Source organism: Pipistrellus kuhlii, unplaced genomic scaffold (assembly GCF_014108245.1).
Source record: "Pipistrellus kuhlii isolate mPipKuh1 unplaced genomic scaffold, mPipKuh1.p scaffold_m20_p_2, whole genome shotgun sequence".
In the NCBI taxonomy this organism is placed as follows: domain Eukaryota; kingdom Metazoa; phylum Chordata; class Mammalia; order Chiroptera; family Vespertilionidae; genus Pipistrellus; species Pipistrellus kuhlii.
In genome coordinates this window covers 104,184,097-104,203,325 of record NW_023425515.1, presented here as the reverse complement: position 1 = coordinate 104,203,325, position 19,229 = coordinate 104,184,097, and the positions used below count along the sequence as shown (strand labels likewise).

The 19,229-nt window shown below is 42.6% G+C and overlaps 1 protein-coding gene across 1 annotated transcript in view; it reads left to right on the top strand.

The window, feature by feature from the left end:
• Nucleotides 1–1,035: 1,035 nt before the first annotated feature.
• Nucleotides 1,036–19,229, top strand: part of ST6GAL2 (ST6 beta-galactoside alpha-2,6-sialyltransferase 2) — a 76,193-nt gene continuing 57,999 nt past the window's right edge. The window contains exon 1 of the mRNA XM_036447344.2: nucleotides 1,036–1,208. The gene's annotated coding sequence lies outside the window, so the exon portion shown is untranslated. The remainder of the gene's footprint in view (nucleotides 1,209–19,229) is intronic.

The following is a 19,229-nucleotide window of genomic DNA, read 5'->3' as shown; positions in this document are numbered from 1 at the left end:
AATGCCTCCAACTCTCCCCTCCAAAAGCAGGTGGGGAGGGTCCACTATGTGGTGATCAGAAGAGTTCCTCATCCTAAGAGTGGCCGACTACAGAGGCCCCGGGTGACAACCTGTACAGAGCTGGCTCTCCCTTTGAACTCCGAGGGAACTCATTTTTACACCACCATCCTCTCACTGGCTATTTTGTCACCCCAGGTCCCTGTATTGGTTGGCCAGGTAACAATGGGACATGGCTCAACACAGAGACCTGCCTGAGTAAAATCTTCACAAATTAATAGATAAAGGAAAATCTGTCTCCCAGGCTCCAAGCTCAGGTGCCTTTCGGCTGTGCCACTCGGATCCCCGCATTGCTGAGTGTGGTGTGCCCCTTAGTGTCAGTCAAGTTTTAATGAGAAGAGCATAAAACCAAGCAAAGTCACTTTTACACCACCACCCTGGGTTCTGGAAGGGCCTGATGCACAACGTAGAGGACCCACTTTTGCCCAGAGAGCCAAGGACCAGGGGTGAGATCTTCCCATCTTCGTTTGGAGAGAGAGTTGAAGGCATGATACAGAGCCCTGGCATGATGCTCTCTCCCTGACCTAGGAAAGAGGATAGGGGCCTCTTCCCCTAATCTCTGCAGGCTTTCCAGGACAAGAACAGTTCCCCTGAGTTCAAAGGGCAATTGTTGTTTGGAGGTTTCGGGGGGGGGGGGGGGGAGAAGATAAAATGAAGTTTTCTGTTTGCTGGAGGAAATTAATAGCGGAATCCAAGTTTGGATTTTCCCAGACTATCGGGAGTGCAGGAGTAAAGCTCTGTCCAGAGGGAAGCTGCCAAGGCTCAGATGCCAGTGCCCCTGCTCACTGGCTGCACCCGGGGAAAGGTGCCCTCCCAGGTGGCTTAAACTAGGACCTCCTCAGTGCTGCGCATACCTCCTGGGTTTGTCTTATACTGTGAATATTCTGGTTACCATCACTAAGTCCTCTCCAATTTCTCTTCCCAAATTTTCAGCCATAATTAACATGGAAGCAGAAATTTATAGAAGAAAGGAACATTGTGATATGAGAAATTTTCTTCTTAAAAATGGAAGGAAGTTGGCTTATTATAATTGTTACTTAAGCTCCCAAACTCTACATTGATGCTAAACTGATGGCATTTTTTTTTCTAATATTGGATTCTCTCCTCGCTTTGCTTCAGCTTCCACTCTCCCATCTCTTCCTGTGACACAGGTGGGTGTGTTACCGTTAACAGCAAGCGTTGTTGAAGCACTGCTCGAGGCTTTCGGCAGTTATCTCTGCTGTGGGACTGTACACAGATAGTTTACTATGGCAGATTCTAAAAAGTTATGGCCTATGAAAAGTTTGTTCTCAGTGTAACTGAGGTCGGAATTGGGCATTTAATCTGAAATCCATGTGGCGTGGAGTTGCACAGTAGATGAGCACTCTGTTCACTGTAGAGACAGCCCCAGAAGAGACATGGGCTTGGAGCTTGCGGACAAGTCTTGGATTCCACACCCTCCACTGTGGGAATTTGTGGGAATTATTATCCCCCAACACACACACCTACTTTTTTTGTAATTAAGACTTTTAAAGCAGTGTTAGGTTCACAGCAAAATTGAGCAAAATGTGCAGAGGTTTCCCATATACCCTCTGCCCCCACACATGCACAGCCTCCCCCACTAACAACATCCTTACCTGTTTACCTTAAAGTTCACATGGTTTTATGTAGTCTCTGGGTGTAGACAAATGTATAATGACTGTATCCACCATTGTAATGTCAGAGTATTTTCATCTGTGCTCACCTATTCATCCTCCCTCCAAACGTCCCACAGCCACTGATCTTTCACTGTCTTCACAGTTTTGCCTTTTCAGAATGTCATAGAGTTGGAGTCAGTCAGTATCTAACGTTTTTGGATTGGCTTCTTTTACTGAGTGATATGCATTTAAGGTTCCTCCATGTCTTTTCATTTCTGTTCAGCACTGAGTAATATTCCATTATCTTGATTTAATCTCTTGATGTACCCAGTTATTTCTGCACCCATTTACTGAAGGACGTTTTGACAGTAATGAATAAAGCTGCTATAAATATCTGTGTACAGGCTTTTATGTGGACATGAGTTGTTGTCTCCTTTGGATGAATATTAAGGAGTATAACTGCTGGATTATAATATGCTTAGTTTTGTAAGAAACTGACTGTTTTTCCGAAGTGGCTGCAGGATTGCATTCCCACCAGCAGTGGCCACCTTTAGTGCTGTCCCTGTTCTGAATTTCCAGCCATTCTAATAGGTGTGTGGTGATGCCTCATTGGTTGTTTTCATTTGCAGTTTCCTGATGTGGAGCTCCCTACTATGTGCTCATTTGCCACCTATATGTCACCTTTGATCAGGTGTCTGTTAAAGTCTTTGGCCATTGCCGGGACCGGTTTGGCTCAGTGGATGGAGCGTTGGCCTGCGGAGTGAAAGGTCCCGGGTTAGATTCCAGTCAAGGGCAGGTACCTTGGTTGCAGGCACATCCCCAGTGGGGGGTGTGCAAGAGGCAGCTGGTCAATGTTTCTCTCTCATCGTCATTTCTAACTCTCTGTCCCTCTCAATTCCTCTCTGTGTAAAATCAATAAAATATATATATTTTTAAAAAAGTCTTTGGCCATTTTTCAATAAGGTTGTTTTGTTCTTGTTGAGTTTGAAGAGTTTTTTGTACATTTTTTTCTAACAGTCCTTTACCAGATGTTTCTTTTGTAGATATTTTCTTCCACTCTGTGGCTTGTCTTCTCATTCTCCTGACAGTGTCTTTCAGAAAGCAGAAGTTTTGTTTTAATGAAGTCCAGCTCATCAGTTATTTCTTTCGTGGTTCATTCCTTCAGTGTTCCACATACCCAAATCCAGGTTTTCTCCTATGTTATCTTTGTGAAACATGAATTTTAACTTCCAGGGCTGAGAGTGGTTTTTAAAAGAAAGGGTTTATTAGGACATTGCTAGTAAGAACATGCTGCCATCCTCCGGCAGCATTTTAGATGGAAAGTTGAATGTGTTTCTATCCAGGAGTGCAAAGATGCTGATACATCAAGTAGGGGAGAAACAGCTGTAAGTTGTTTAGTAAGAAGTTATATTTTCTATAGGTGAAGGAGTAGGAGAAAGGGAGGCGGGGCTAGTCTGGAATGGGTGCAGTCTGCAAGGAAGAGTGTGTGCTCCTGTGTATTGGAGGTGGGCAACAGTCTGGACATTCCTTGTGCAAGCAAGAAACCAAGGCTCCTGCAGTGCTGCCTGGTCATACTCTAGATAATTATGGAAATAGCACCTGGAAGTCAATACAAAGTTCCAACAGAGCACAGGAATGTGAGGTCTCTGGTCAGTTGGCCCATAGCTATTAGCAGGCTAGCTGCTCCGTCTCTTCCTCTCACTCTCCAGCAGGTACCATTTAATTTAGAACATTTCAAAGGTTTTTCTCATCATCTTTTAGGAGTTTTATACTATTGCATTTTACATTTAGGACTGTGATTCTTTTCTACTTTTTGTTCTAACAAAATAGGAAAAAGTTAACCCTATTCTAAGGTTTCAGTTTCCTCCTCTATAAAATGAGAGTGAGTGATTTGGTTGTTTTCTGACAAACAATATTTTACATGCTAACCAGCACATCTGCACTGGGCTTGAGGGTGGCCTTTGTTGCTGTTATTGTTAGAACACAATACAACAGGAAATGGAGTTGATGCATGCCTAGCAATTTTTTTTATCTTTTATTTTTTTATTTTTTTTATTTTTGCCCTTTCTTGGAGCAGTCCTCGTAATGTTTGTTTGCTACCATCAATATTCTTTTGTAATATCTTATTATTTGAAGTGACTGATGGTTGATATAACTTACCCAGACAGTGGTTCGGGGGTCCTGAAGATGCAGATGGGTTATGGGATAAAATGCCCTGACTTTGAGTTCTCTTTCAGACTCAAGTACACACAATTTTGTTCTGCTGCTTCTAGCCCACGTCTTGTGGCCAACAGAACAAGCCCTCTTTGAAAAGGAATGCCTGCTTATCTTCCAGGCCCCATATTATCTATCTCTCCTCCTTCCTGCCAGCTCTTCCTTTCACAAGTCACACCTGCCTCTGGGTATAGAAAGAAGCCGAAAAACTTTCAATTCATTTAAAACTTGTCACTGGTTTATTTTTATTAAGGATCTTGGAAATGACTAAGCTATGGTTGTCTCTATAATTGTAGGCTTTGCTGAGATACTGTAGGGTAACCGAGTTATATGTTCCTGACACAGTGACTACGTGCCCAGAAATTGGAGAACATACAGCTTAAATGATTAAGAGAAAACAAAACAAAACAAAATGCCAAAGGGAATAAACAATCGTCAGGCACAGATTGATAACAACAGAATAATGACAAGGTTGTTCTGAAACTGCATGAACCCCACTGCATTTAACGGGAGCTGAGTCAGACCACATGGCAGCAATGGCTCTGGGCTCCAGGCTGACTGCCATAACAAGCTGGGGAGCCCCCAGGCAGAGTTACAGTACCGGCCCCTTGTTCTAAAAGCAAGAATAAAAATACCCTTAGTGGCACTAAACAAAATACATTTCCTTCCCTTTCTTTCCTCTCTTGACTTGTGATGATGTTTTCAATGAAAAGAAAATATAAGATTTGAATAATCATAGCCATGGTTGTCTCTAAAAATACATTTCACCCTTCATCTTTATATATTGTGCAATGCTGGTTTAAGTGCAGAATTAAGAGCATTAAACTCTTGTGAGGACCCTGAAATCACAGGATATGGACTTTGTAACTGGCCACACCTGTGTGTTCTGTTTCTCCAGAACTGTGGAGCTAGGCCTCGAGCTAACCCCTCTGAGGCAACCTCACTCCATGCACCTGCGCATTCCACAAGCACTCAGTCTTCATCTTCTAAGGAAGGAGGCACTCTTCTTCAGTGTCATCAGTTCAGCATCTTTGGATGGCTAAACAGGGAAATAAAAAAGGATACCTTAAGAATCCTTGGTTAAGTGTGTTTCTGAGAACACTATTGCCTTTTTTTTTTTCTTCTTCAGAAGTAACTTTGGTTCTAACATAAAGCACGGCCCATGGGGGCTGTCAGATCTCCCCCTGAGCTGCAGAGGAACCTGTTTCTACAGTTCTCACTTGGACACCTGCTGACCCCGAGGCCTGTGAGCTTGCTGGGACTCTGCTCACAGAATGTCACCAATCTGCAGCTCAGTGCAGATGGTGCATCAAGGAATGGTGGACATCTTACTGCACATGTTACACACATCTGCTCTGTTCACCCACATGCTTCATTGTTCCATCTTCCCATAGGACTTCACTTACAGCACAAAGTCAAGTGACAAGAGAACATCAAACCATTGCCCTTCTGATTTGGGCCCTGTGGACCACGTAAGTCACATGCCCATGAAGCTGGCCCTAATGATGTTTAATGGGTGCTTACCCCGAGAAGCCTCTGCTTCCTCATCACTACATTGAGGCAACACTGTCACCAGACTCACAGGTTGTTCTTGTGTTTAAATGAATCCCTGTTTATAGTCCACATAGCACCACACAGTCCTTGCTAAACACCATTCCTATACTTCTACTATTGAGCAAGTCCTCAGACAGGATGCCTCCATTGTCTCAAAGACAGCCTAATGCAGGTGCAAGCCAGAGCCATTAGATATCAATGCTAGAATTGAGTGGGGTGAAAAACAAGTTGTGTCACAATATATCTTATTATCTCTTTGAAATGATTCTGTGCCTGAACAAATGAGTAAGCAGATAAAATAGAATTCCTTAAGGGCTTTGAAGAGCAAAGTGATTTCATAAAGATGTAAGACATCCATTCACTTTCACAGCTCTCTCCTTATGGCCAGCTTACTGTCCTCTGGCTTCAGTTTCCTCCTATGAAAGCAGAAGTGTCAGATGTCAGATAAGGGTACTAGAAATTGTCACATCATAGTACAGTGTCTTGTAGCTAGAATGTGCCTAAGTTAAAAACAAAGACATAAAAATATATGTAATAAGGTCAGGATGGAGAGAAGAGCTACAATAATCAATTTCATCATTGCCATTCATGTTGGCTAGGAGTTGGCAGTGTACTAAGCTCTACAGTTCTTTCTCTCCGGGGTAAGCATTTAGACAGACATGAGCAGAGCAATGACGATGGGCCAGGAATAGAAGGTCACCAGGGTGAACAGCCCTGGCTGCTCAGCAAAGGACAGTCACTTGTAGTATGGGACATTCCCTAGCATATCACTGGTCATGCAGTTTAGACCCCCTGATCTTTCCTCCCTAGAGATAACCTCTAGGTCTCAGATGCGTTTCACTCCAGGCCCCGAAAAGCAGCAAAACTGGACAGGTGACCCCACAGCTGACCTCACAATTAGCTGCATTAAATAATGACCCCTGCCCTGGCACCGGCCAATCAATCAGTGGAGACCCTGACTGAGAGAACACACCTGGAAAGTTGCTGAATATTCTATTGAGATCTTCCTCTGGGACTTTACCTAAAATCTCCACCCTTAAAACTTTTAGGATAGCATGATTTCCCTCCCAGGAGCACTCGCATACCTTTCTCCTGCCCCTCTCCCTCCCTTCAGGCACATCACCTTTACCTTCCTCACTTCTAAAATCCAAGGGCCCTCCTTTTGCCTCTATAACCTATTTCCTGAGCCCATTTCTTCTATAAATTATTTCTTTTACCTCTGTGATTTTGGGTCTTGGCTCTGAATTGGTTCTTAGCCAGAAGTCAAGTACCAAGGTTGCTGAACCCAGGTCCGGTCTCACCTTTAGTACCCCACTGATGCCACCATCTTCAAGGCCAAGGCTGCTATCCAGCAGGCCAATGCACACGTGCACTATACAGACATGTGCTGTTTTGTTTTCATATTTTACCTTGTAGAAAGTCTCAGCATCTATTTTCTCATCTGTCCCAAGGGTCCTGGAAGTAAACCCCTGCCCAGGCTGAGAAACCTCAGGCCCTGGGAGTATTCCCTCTTGTAGGCAACATTTTTGCTGTGGGGTAAAGTACAGTGTGTGCTGGACCTGGCTTGTAAGTTTCCAGCACTTTTATGAGACAATTATTAAATTATATTAAAAATAAAGGTAGTAAATTCTCAAGACCCAACACTTTGTAATTAGTTCATCACACTTTCCTGTGCCTGCTGCCTCAGGTTGCCTCTACATACTGCCTATGTGGTGGTGGGCTTCTGTGCATCTCTTTCCACCTGTGTTCTGTCGTAGTTAGAATGGGCCAGGGTGGAACTCTTTACACTGTGGAAATGGGCAGAGGCCAAAAACCAGGACTCCTTTCCCACACGTCTTTCCTGGAAGCCAACTGTAAAACATTTATCAGCACAGGACTGAGCAGGAATGAAATTTCATGCAGAAGATCCTTTTGGAAGATTTGTTACAAGGTGTGGCTATTGTAGACCATTAGAGAACCCATTAGAATGTATAAAAAAGGAAAACAAGATGAAGGGAATGAACATTTCTTAACATCTGTGGCTGGCAATACATTAATTGACTTTCATATAGTAGTCAATTCAAACCTTCTTAAAGGCTGGAAGAGCTATGTGATAGTACCTCCATCTTGCATTTGAAACGGATCTATGGTTTAATAACTTGCCCACTTTGCCACAGCTAATCAATGAAGAAATTTATGTTTCTTAAGTATTTGAAGATAATTGTTTGTGACTTGATTCCTTATTATTGTTTTCCCTGTGAATAAATTTTGCAAAGGAAATAGTGTTAAATGATATGGTAATATTTTTTTAGGTATAAATAATTCTATACTTTTTTTCATTCATTTTTTTTGTACATCAAGCACTTAAAGTCAAATACATGCCAACACTGGTCACTCAAAGTTTCTACCTGAGGAAGAAGTAGGTTTGAATGCAGTGCTGGGGCAGCCTGGGAGATGATGAGGAATGTCAGAGAAGGAGGTGGAAGCGGGCTTTTAAAAAGGAACAGCTCCTTTCAGTGCTGAGAAAGCAGCCTGGCAGAGGCTCATTGGTGTGTGCCTGGTGCTGTGTGCAGTCTCAGAGCTTTGCTGTGGTGGAGGTGACAAGACTTCGGAGATTATGGTCAAGGGTGTCTGTGGGTGGTCTGGTGCTGGGCTGACCAGCAAAGCCTGAGCTGCAGATGAATATATCACTCTGACACATGTTTCTATGAAGGCTAGGGAACTGTTTGGCTTTAGAAACCAAAGCAGCCTTGATTGCCTGCCTCGTTAGGCTTTTATTTAGATACAATCAGCAGGGTAAGTATCCTTGAGAAAGCACATTCTTCTACAAGGTCGGCTTTGAAGACTAAACATAGAGATTCCAGTAAAACATCTGGGGGATCGAACTTGTTTGGAAAAGTCAAGGCAGGGGCTGCCGCCTTCAGCAAGGTCCCCCTAAGAAGTCCCAGACCTTTCAGAGAATTCAGACCTTCCAATCAAGTCCCGTGCTTCCCCACAGTCTAGGAATTCCCGCCACACTCCCACCTGACACACATGGTCTCTCTGGCTTCCCTGGCTCAGCAGCAGCCTCCCAAGCCACGCAGTCACAGGGAAGCTTCTGCCATCAGGCTCCTGGGCCTACCCTCCGGTTCTGCTCAGTAAGCCTAGGATAGACCTGGGAATTTTCATTTCGTTATGACATCTCCAAAGACTCAGCACTGGGGCCACACTGGAAATGTCCTTGTTCTGTAGTTTCTGTGCTGTCTTCACCAATGAAAAGAAAGGACACTGTATAATAATGGTAGTTATTCCTAGCTTTATTCCATTTTATACCCAGTCTCTATCCATCCCCTCCATCACCCTGTGAGATGTTCAGAGCAGTTGATTACTTTATATATTTTACACTTGAGAGAACTGAAGATTGAGGTGTTAATTACTAGGACCCAGCACTAGTACATGATGGACCCAAACTTTTAGCATTTGCCTGTGTATTTTCTGTGGGTGCATGGTGCCCATAGGGAGAACTGCCCCCATGTCCGGGATGCCACCTCATGGTGATCTGTTCTGGGACCAACTCAGAAACATTGTGCCTTAAAAAGAGGACCATCAATGCCCCCAAAATTATTTTCAACTTTTTTGGAATGACTACACACTTTATAATATAGTAATTTACTTTTAAGGCTTCCCACTCTCAATTTCTGCAGAGTTCTGTTCAGCTACAGAACTTTAAAATACTTTAGAAGTAAAACCCACGATCTGATCTATTTAGTATCATTAGCTTACAAGGAAGGCATTGCCAGGGGACTGGATTTCTATAGGCTTTCAGTATTCAGCCTCTTTCTGTCACTTAATGAAGAGAACAAGACAGAATGAGAAAGGGGGTCCAGCCAGGAAACCTGTCTTCTCCTTCTGTGTCTGTCTCTGACTATTTCATAACCACAGGCAACACATGTTCTTTCCCCCAGACTGTGGGCTCCTCATTAGTCTATTCCAGCTTTTGTTAGGGTTCCTGAGTCTCCAGGATGGAGGGAGGAAATATCACCACTGATTTCATGTTTTTTGGCTTTTCTGAGACTAATAGAATAGTACAATTCCATTGTGAGCATTGAAGGCATGGTTCTAGCACTGTATTCATTTATTTGGGGTTGGGAACAGAGAAATGTATTTTACCCATCAAGTTAGTTAGATAAAATAGTTTCTTTTGTTTTGTTTTGTTTTGTTTTCTCTAGAGTTGATAACTTTTTCCCAACTGCCAAGCATCTAGAAATGTGTTTTTCTTATATAACCTGCCTCTGGGTCAAAAAGTAACACATAATAAAATTACATTTGTCTCGTCACATGCTTCTCAGTTGTTTCTTTTAGAACTGATATCTTACTTCATTGTAGAATTGGGACTAAAAGTTTTACTAAAACAAGAAGGGCAACTGGTATCAGAATGCTCTTTAGCCCACAATGCAGTGTAAACACACAGCAGCCACTCATGGCTCAATTTGGACTCAACTTGGAAAGAGAGCAGGACATCTTTCAGAATGCATTCTTTTCTGTTGACTTCAAAGTGATAACTCTACGCTGCTCAGAAATGAATTCCAGATATGGATTTTTTTTAATCAAACTCCTCTGATATTTTAAATAATTTTAAACTGATGAATTTAGTGTTTCTAAGATAAAGATCATAAATACTTTACTTTTTCCAAAGTGCAGTCTGGAGAGCGTGTGTCTGCACTGGAGTTAATGTTGTGCTCAGTCAGTGTAGTATAGCTGCTGCAAACATTTATGGAACAAAGGAAAGAAAGTCTTAATTTGAATTTTCCAGGAGCAAAAATAAAATGAGCAAATGTATACTGGATTGAAAGGCAAAATAAAAATAAAGATGAGTGCTGTTTTATTACTGTGGTGCAGTGCTATCAGCATCCTATATAATAAAAGGCTAATATGCAAATTGTCCCTACGGGGTGGGGAATGGGGAGTTCAACCGCCCAGGGGTTAAACATGCACTGACCACCAGGGGGGCAGCACGGGCCATGGCAGGCATCAGCAATGCAGTGCTGGCAGTAGGTGGCAGTGGAGGCGCTGCTGGCCCTGATGGGCCCAATGAGAGCGGACTGCGGTGAGATGGTGGAGCAGGTGAGCTGGCAGCACCAGGCCAAGGTGGCTGGAAAGGGAGTCCCTGGCCTGTGGCTTTGGCAGGCAGCCAGAAGAAGGGAGTCCCAGGCCAGCAGCCAGCAGCTGTTAAAGAGCCTACCCATGTATGAATTTCGTGCACTGGGCTTCTAGTCTCGTTTAAACTGCATGTAATACATAGTGTAATCACTAATAATTTCATGTCAGAGTATGTACCTTATAAGAGATGTTTGTTGAGTGAATAAATGTTGGATCAGTGATTTTTTTTTTTCTGCTACAGAACTTTTGTTTACTCAGCAGGGAAATTAGATACAGATACTCTAATTGTAATACTGTTTACATGAGTAAGAAATACAGATAAATGAATATCAATTTCATTGAATAATCAAGTATTATTGGCTGACAGAGGTACCATAAAGACAACTTTAGCAGGTATCTCCACTAAATTTTAGAATCATGGAAGAAGACTGTTTTATTGTCCCTTCAATTCCAACCATCTATCACAGTACTCTATTTTATTTGCATGCACGCGTGTGTGTGTGTGTGTGTGTGTGTGTGTGTGTGTGTGTAAGTGATAACGCGCGCACGCGTGGGTGTATGTGTGTATTTCCATACATCTTTTTTATTTTTCTATTTTTTTATTGATTTCAGAGAGGAGGGGGTAGGAGAGAGAGAGAGAGAGAGAGAGAGAGAGAGAGAGAGAGAGAGAACAGGACATCAATGATGAGAGAGAATCATTGATAAGCTGCCTCCTGCACACCCCACACTGGGATAGAGCAGGCAACCCAGGCATGTGCCCCGACCCAAAATCAAACTGGAACCTCCTGGTTCATAGGTTGATGCCCAGCCATGAGTCATGTCAGCTGGGCTTGGGTGAGCATCTTATATGTCATGACTTGTTTACAAATTATACAGAAGAGCTTTTGCAGGCCAGACAGAAATGAGAGCATAAGGAAAAGGGCTGGGTTAGTTGCACTAGGGAGGTAACCAGAGTAGCTTTTTGGCAGATTTGAATCAGAACTCATCAGAATGATTTTATGATTCATGGCATCATCTCAGGAACACAATTTTCAGACTGCTCTTCCATTTCTTAGGATGTTCCATTTTCCTATGTCATCCTGGTTAGTTTCAAGCTCAGCTTCTGAGGATTTACACATGACTATGGTCTCACCTTTAATTTCTGTTCTTTACTCTTCAAAAGTTGGGCTGGCCCACTGAAGAGCCAGACCTGGTCTCCAGCATCGGCATCCTCAGTGTGTTAGCTAGAAATGTTCGGTTCTGCAGAAGCCCTGAAAAAGTATGTGCAATCATATACCTACAGTTGAGTGAATGTATCCTCCTATCTAATAAAAGAGTAATATGCAAATTGACCATCATTCCAACATACAAGATGGCTGCCCCCCTGTGGACACAAGATGGCTACCATAAGATGACCAGCAGGGGAGGACAGTTGGGAGGGACCAAGCCAGCAGGGGAGGGCAGTTGGGGGCAATCAGGCTGGCAAGGGAGCAGTTAGGCATCAATCAGACTGGCAGGGGAATGGTTAGGGGGTGATGAGGCTGGCAGGCAGAAGTGGTTAGGAGCAATTAGGAAAGCAGGCAAGTGAGGAGTTGGGAGCCAGCAGTCCTGGATTGTGTGAGGGATGTCCCTTGAGGGGTTCCAGATTGGAGAGGGTGCAGGCTGGGCTGAGGGACACCCCAACTCTCCCTGCCCCACCCGTGCATGAATTTCGTGCACCGGGCCTCTAGTATATATTATATTATTTTTACTTTCCTCTCTTCTTTCTAGTTCTAAAACTAAGTGTCTGAAAGTCATACTGTTACTGGACACTTCTGTGCCAGGGGCTGGCCCTGCCCACGACAATCCAACATGTTTCACATGTCACACTGGGCAACCTTCAGATCCTTGACTTGCTCAAGAAAGATGTCAAGGGCCAGTCAGGATGAGAATAAAGCAAGTCTTATTCAGGTGGAGAAAAGGAAAGAGACTAGGGTGCAGGCACCACTGTAAAAGAAGCCAAAAGTGTGCCTGAGCAGACTACAGAGTAAGTCTGCATCAGAGGTCAGTTAGTCCTTGGGATTTGATGTGTTTCCAAGGAGAAGAGGGGTGTTGTCTCCAAGCTTTAGGGAGTCAATTCTGACTCCACCTTCTGGTTGGGAGAAGCTTTATTCCTGACAGTCTGTCTGGAAGTGTCATGGTGTTTGTCCCCTCAACTCCCCTTCCACTGCGGTGTCAGTTTTCACTGTGATGATGGAAGAATGAGTTTGGGGTCAGTCTCAGTCAGTTTTTCCACATCTTGGAATGATCTGGTTCTGGCCCGTCCTTGTTGTTGTTGACTTCCGAGATCACTGCCCTAAACTGTTTTCTCTTTGATCCTGTCCTGAGGTGGAGGCTCTGGGGACTGTGGTTTGAGGATGGCAGCTCCTGCTTCCTTGTTCCGTTGTTGGGATTTTCCTTAACTTCTTCCTGTCCTGCCTTAGTTCTAAGTTCCCATATATCATATGGTTGCGTTTTAGTTGAAACAATTTGGTGGGGGTGGGAGGACGGGTCACTGACCCTGATGGAGAGATTAAAACCTTGATATGCTATTTATGTCACTAAATGAGGTGAGCACATCCAAGTTATTATGGTGCTTCTCACAAGTTCTCCTGGGTGTATTTCATAGAGACCATCGTTTCCTACCACTGTGTGTTTGGAGAGTCAGCAGCAAGAGGTTCAATTCTTTATAAAGAACATCTGTTATGCACCCATTCACTTATGGAGTTCAGGCCACTTCAGCTTCCTCTCTGCCTGACCTGATATCTCTTGTTCCTCCCTTGAAAAGCTCCAGCCCCCATGTGCCTAACTCCTCACCATCCACTTGATCTCAGTTTCACTTTTACTGCCTGCACTCAACCTTCCCAGGGTCCCCAATCTAAATTATGCCCTGAAGTATTTTGCTTACAGCCCTCATTTCTTTCCTTCCGACCTCCTGTGAGAGGCTGAGCACTTACAGGTCCTGCACCAGCACTGAGGGAAGACAGGTCTCCCTCCTGAGTTCCGCCCTTTGGAGAAGAAAGGCAGTAACAAATGAACTTAACTGGTGGTGATCAGTATCCGAGTGAGAACAGAGAGGGGTAGAGGAGAGAGTGAAAGCCTTTCTGAATAGAGTGGAGACTTCAACAAAGCATGAAGAAGCCAGGCCAGTTTCTAGAAGAGGGTTGCTCCAAACCCAGGCTGCTTAGGCAAACAGCCTGCCTCGCTGGGGTGGGAGCTGAGTGTGTTCCAGAAGCAGTGGGGGCTGGAAGGAGGGGGGAGAGGGAGGAGCATGGTGGGAAATGAGGCCAGAGACACTTCATGTACTGCTTTGGGGAGAGGAAGACCAAATGCTTATATGAGGGAACCAGCCACATTAAATCCCTGTTAAAGTTACCCACTGTTTTCTGGAGCATTCCAGGCAGGGAGGAAGTAGGGGGAAGCCCTGCTGAGGACTACTCCACTACTACGGGGCAGTGGATAAGGCAACCAGCTGTCCAAATTTAGATATATTTTAGTGTCAGGAACTGTCAAAGTCAAGGTCAGGCTGGTAGTTGGGATTGGATATGAGTTTAAGTGTAAAGAAGAATTAAGAACCACAACACAGTTTCTGAGCTGAGCATGATATTTACTGAATGGCCATGATATTTACTCGATAGGGAAGACTAAAGAGGAAGAAAGAATAATAAGTGTTTTATGTGGATATGTGAAGTTTAAGATTCCTAGAAAACTTGGAAGTGGAGACATCTCACAGACAGGAGATATATGGATCTGCAATTCAGGGCAGCAGCCAAGGCGGTGGATATACAGTAAACGTGGGAGGCATCAAAGGATGGAAACAGCACAGTTACAGCCAGACGTTTATGTAGACGTTTATGTTCAAGAAATGACACTTTATCTAAAACAACTTCAACTATATTTTGAGACCCCATTCTGTTACCAGAGAATTGTATGGATGGGCTTTCTCTGTTGCTAATTAGAGTGGGGTTCTTGGGGCACCACTGGAATAAGGATTTCTGGGAGTACCCACTGGTGATAAGAAAGCTTTATTTACATGAAATTGCAACCATGAGTTTCAAAAGCTCCATTTCCCTTAAATCAGTTCTGGAAAAGGTGTAGCTGGAGATTCAGCAGAGCTAAAAGCAAAGCCAGTAACCAGAGTTTCTGTCTATGGTGCAGTTGAGTCCAGCACAGTATCAGGATAATAACAGCCCATTAGTTCGTTGTGTGTAGCAACAAGAGAGAAGAGATGGAACTCCCTTTGTTTAGGAGCTTATAAATCTCAGATTCATGCTCTTGCAGTGGCCATGCCTATTCTGGCCAATGACCTGCTCCCAGGTGTGACTGACAAGTAATCACCTTTCCTTTGTCATTCAGCTTACTGGGTATGTATCTTTTCTTTCTTTGTCCAATCCCTTCCCCCAGGATCTGCAGAGATCAGACCTGAAGAGTGTTAAACTGCAGCTTTCTGGAACAAATGGCATGCCTATATTATTTGTCTGTCACTTTGCTCCTTTTTTGTTAATTACCGGTAATAACTCAGTTAATTACAATGGTATCAGTTCCACTAAGGGAAAATGTAACTGCCAAATCAGCCAACATTTATAAGTTGATTAAATTAAATGAGTTGACAAACTTTTGGGTTCTTTTTTTCCCCTTTATCTCCTGGGGCTTAAATATCTTTGCATCAGGGAATTGTCAGCACCCACTTATACATGTATTATACTGCTGCTGTCTGAGTGTTTGATTACCTAGCTGGTCTCTTCCCTTGTAGTACATTACATATGTGCTGCCCCCAATGCCCATGCCTGCAAATTTTATTTTGGGGCTGAGGATTCTCACTGTTTTGGAGGCCACATTGGGGTTTTTTCTCTCATGCTATTCTGGGCACAAAAAACTATTTTATGGTCATAGCTGTGCTACCATTTCCAGCTAGGTGAAGAATTCTTGCAGCACTTTCAGGTCCCAGGCTTTGAAGTACAGTAGGGCAAGATCCCTTCTAAATGTAGTCCCTTGACTTACTTAGGATTGTATTGTCCTCTTTCTCCCGGTGTTACCCAGTGGGTGTGGGGTTGGCAGGATGCTACAGTCAAAGGCCCTTTCCACTACCTAATTCTTCTGTTTTAGTTTCCACTCTCCTTTTCAAGAGCCAAAAGTTAGTGTTTATCTCCCCTTAGGCAAGATAAGACTGGTTTGGCAAGTATTATTCCCAATTTGTGTCCTCTCCTTCACCACTCCTTGAATATAGCCAAGAATTGACATCCTGTCTTCCGGTTCCTTGTGACAATTATTCTTAAGGCATGATAGGTCTTATGTTTATCCCTGTGAGTGGCAGGATGACATGGAGTAAAGGAATGTGGTAAAAAATAAAAAATCATCTAAGACAGCACAATATGCTGCAAGATTTGAGTACTAATTTCTTCTATCTTTCTCACATTACTGAAAGCTCAGTGTGGGGAGAAATTATATTGGATTTGCTCAGCACTTTGAGCTGCTCAGAACTGAGGGCTTTTTAAAAAAAAAAATAACCAATTAACTTCCCAAGCTTTTCGGGCTTGCACTGGGTCCACCTTCTAACCAGTCCATTCCATTCTTCTTTTTTTAATGGATTTAATTTAGTTCCCAAGAAATGGTATTAAATAGAAAAAGACTCAGTCTAAGGATGACAGCACCTACTGTCAACATTCTACCTTCACAGGATTATCACTACTGAATGGGAAATTGTCATGTTTGAAATTACTGATGAAGAAAAAAGGTTGGTTGGTAGAAGACCACACTTGAGACTCTTTAATTCTATATCCTTCTCAAAGCTTTTGGATGTGTTCATTTCAAAATAACAAAACAATTAGAAGCTGTGCTCATAAGATGTCTTTTATCTTTAGACCTGGGAGTGCTCTACAAACACGCATTAATCCTTCCAAAAGCTGCTGCCAGCCATGTAGTAGTATCTTCCTTCCCACTGAGAAGGAAGTGACGATGTCAAGAAATGTTTCTTTTCCCCAAAGTCTTTGTGTGAGGTGCAGTCATCATTTCAAGTATACAGTTCCCAAACCAGAATAAAGGCGGTGGGCCTGTACATTTAAACAAAATGAATGCAGATGAAGTCAGAATTTCTTAGCATAATTACAACTGAGTGAGAACCTTAAGGGTTTGTACTTTCAAATAGCACAAACCACTCTAGGTGAGAGGTGCCATCTTTTCTAAGGCGTATACAATTTTTCATTTAATAAACTTAGTTTATGGCCTGTTTTCTTCTAATGATACAGGCCCTGCCTCCATTGTATGCTCTTGCCTCCTTTATCAAATATTAATTGAGCATAATGGCTTGGATCGATTTCTGGGTTCTCTGTTCTGTTCCATAGATCTATATACCTGTTCTTGTGCCAGTACCAGTGACTTGGTAGTATAACTTGATATCTGGTATTGTGATTCTTCCAACTTTGTTCTTCTTTCTCAAGATCGCTACAGCTACGTGGGGTCTTTTTTGGTTTTATATAAATTTTTGGAGTCTTTGTTCTAGATCTGTGAAATATGCTATTGATATTTTAATAGGGATTGCATTGCATCTCTAGGTTGCTTTGGGTGTATATGCATTTTAATGATGATAATTCTACCAATCTATCAACACAGTATATTTCTATACTTGTTTATATCATCCTCTGTCTTCTTTTCAACTTTCTATAGTTTTCTGAGTACAGGTCTTTTATTAGTTAAATTTATTCCAATGTTGCAATGATAAATAGGGTTGTTTTTTATTTTTATTTTTTTTCTGAGAGTTTATTATTGGTGTATAAAAATGCAATTGATTTCTGGGTGTTAATTTTGTATCCTGTTCATTGCCAAATTCATTTATTAAATCTAGTAGTGTTTTAGTGGAGTCTTTAGGGTTTTCTATCATGTCATCTGCAAATAATGTCAGTTTTACTTCCTCCTTTCCAATTTGGAAGTTTTTATTTTTTTTCTTCTTGTCTGATCTCTGTGGCTAGGACTTCCAATACTATCCTATATAATAAAAGCCTAATATGCTAAGTGTCTGGCTGTCTGGTCGTCCATTCAACCAATCAAAGTATAATATGCTAATGATATGCTAAAGCCACTCTATCGCTAGCTATGATGTTCTGACAGGTAGGTTAGCTTGCTGCTGGGGTCCAGCCAATTAAGACTGAGTGAGATGGCCTGAAACCCTCATGAGAGCTCTCCCTGGCTGCCAACATCCCTCATCTCTCTCCAGCCCCTATTGTGCACAAGTGGGGTCCCTTGGCCTGGCCTACACTCTCTTGAAATCCAGAACACCTTGGGGGGATGTCAGAGAGCCAGTTTCTGCCTGATCCCACAGGCCAGGCCAAGGGACCCCACTGATGCATGAATTTGTGCACCAGGCTCCTAGTGTTTAATAAGAATGTGAAAGTGGCTTGGGCAGGCCCCACACACACACCCCCACCCCTCCGACTGCAGGTTCAACCCCTTCAGCAGGGGCCCCTCCTGCCCCTCTGATCGTAGGCTCAGCCCCTTCCCAAGCCTAAAGCCTCTGCCCCAGGCTTTAGGCTGGGGAAGGGACCCCCCTCCTCCTATTGCAGGCTCAGCCCCCTCCCATTTTTATTGGGTTAATTTGCATACTCACTGTCTAATTGGCTGTTGGTGTAGGGGAGGTATGGTCAATTTACATGTTTCTCTATTGTTAGGTAAGATAATGAGAATCATTCCAACATGAAAAAAGATGTTGAAACAATGAATAAGAATCAAGTGGAAATGTAGAATGACATAGCTGAAATAAAGGAGCCAGGCCTCTAGTATTACTGTTCTTAGAAGGAATGCTTTTAGTTTTTGCCCATTGAGTATGATGTTGGCTGTATTTTGTCATATATGGCCTTTATTATTTTGAGGTATGATCCCTCTACTCCCACTTTGCTAGAGTTTTTATCAAAAATGGGTGTTGGAGTTTGTCAAATGGTTTTTCTGCATCAATTGGTATGATCATGTGATTTTTGCCTTCCAGTGTGTTTATGTGATGTATCACATTTATTGATTAGTAAATATTGTACTAGCATTGCATTCCTGGAATAAATCTCACTTAGTCATGGTATATGATCTTTTTAATATGTTGCTGGGTCAAATTTGCTAATATTTTATTGAGGAATTTAACATCAATATTCATCCAGGATATTGGCTTGTAATTCTCTTTGTAGTGTTTTTATCTTGTTTTGGAATTTCAATAATGCTGGACTTGTGGAAATATCTTGAAAGTATTCCTCTTGAATTGTTTGGAATAGTTTGAGGAGGATAGATGTTAGTTCTCTAAATATTTGGTAAAATTCCCCTGTGAAACCATCCAGGCCAGGGCTTTTATTTGCTGGGAGTGGGAGTGTTGTTTTGTGTGTGTGTGTGTGTGTGTGTGTGTGTGTGTTTAATTACTACTTCAATTTCATCAGTTATTATTGGCCTATTCAGGTTTTCTGATTCTTCCTGGTTTGGTTTTGGAAGGTTGTATTTTTCTAGGAATTTTCCGTCTCATTCCAACTATATGTATTTTTCTAGGAATTTTCCATCTCATTCCAACTATATGTCAACAAGCTGGGTATCTTGTATTTGTTTACAATCCTTTGTATTTCTGTGATGTCTGTTGTTATTTTAGCTCTTTTATTTCTGATTTTATTTATTGGGGGTTCTCTCTGTTTTTTGATGAGTCTGAATAAG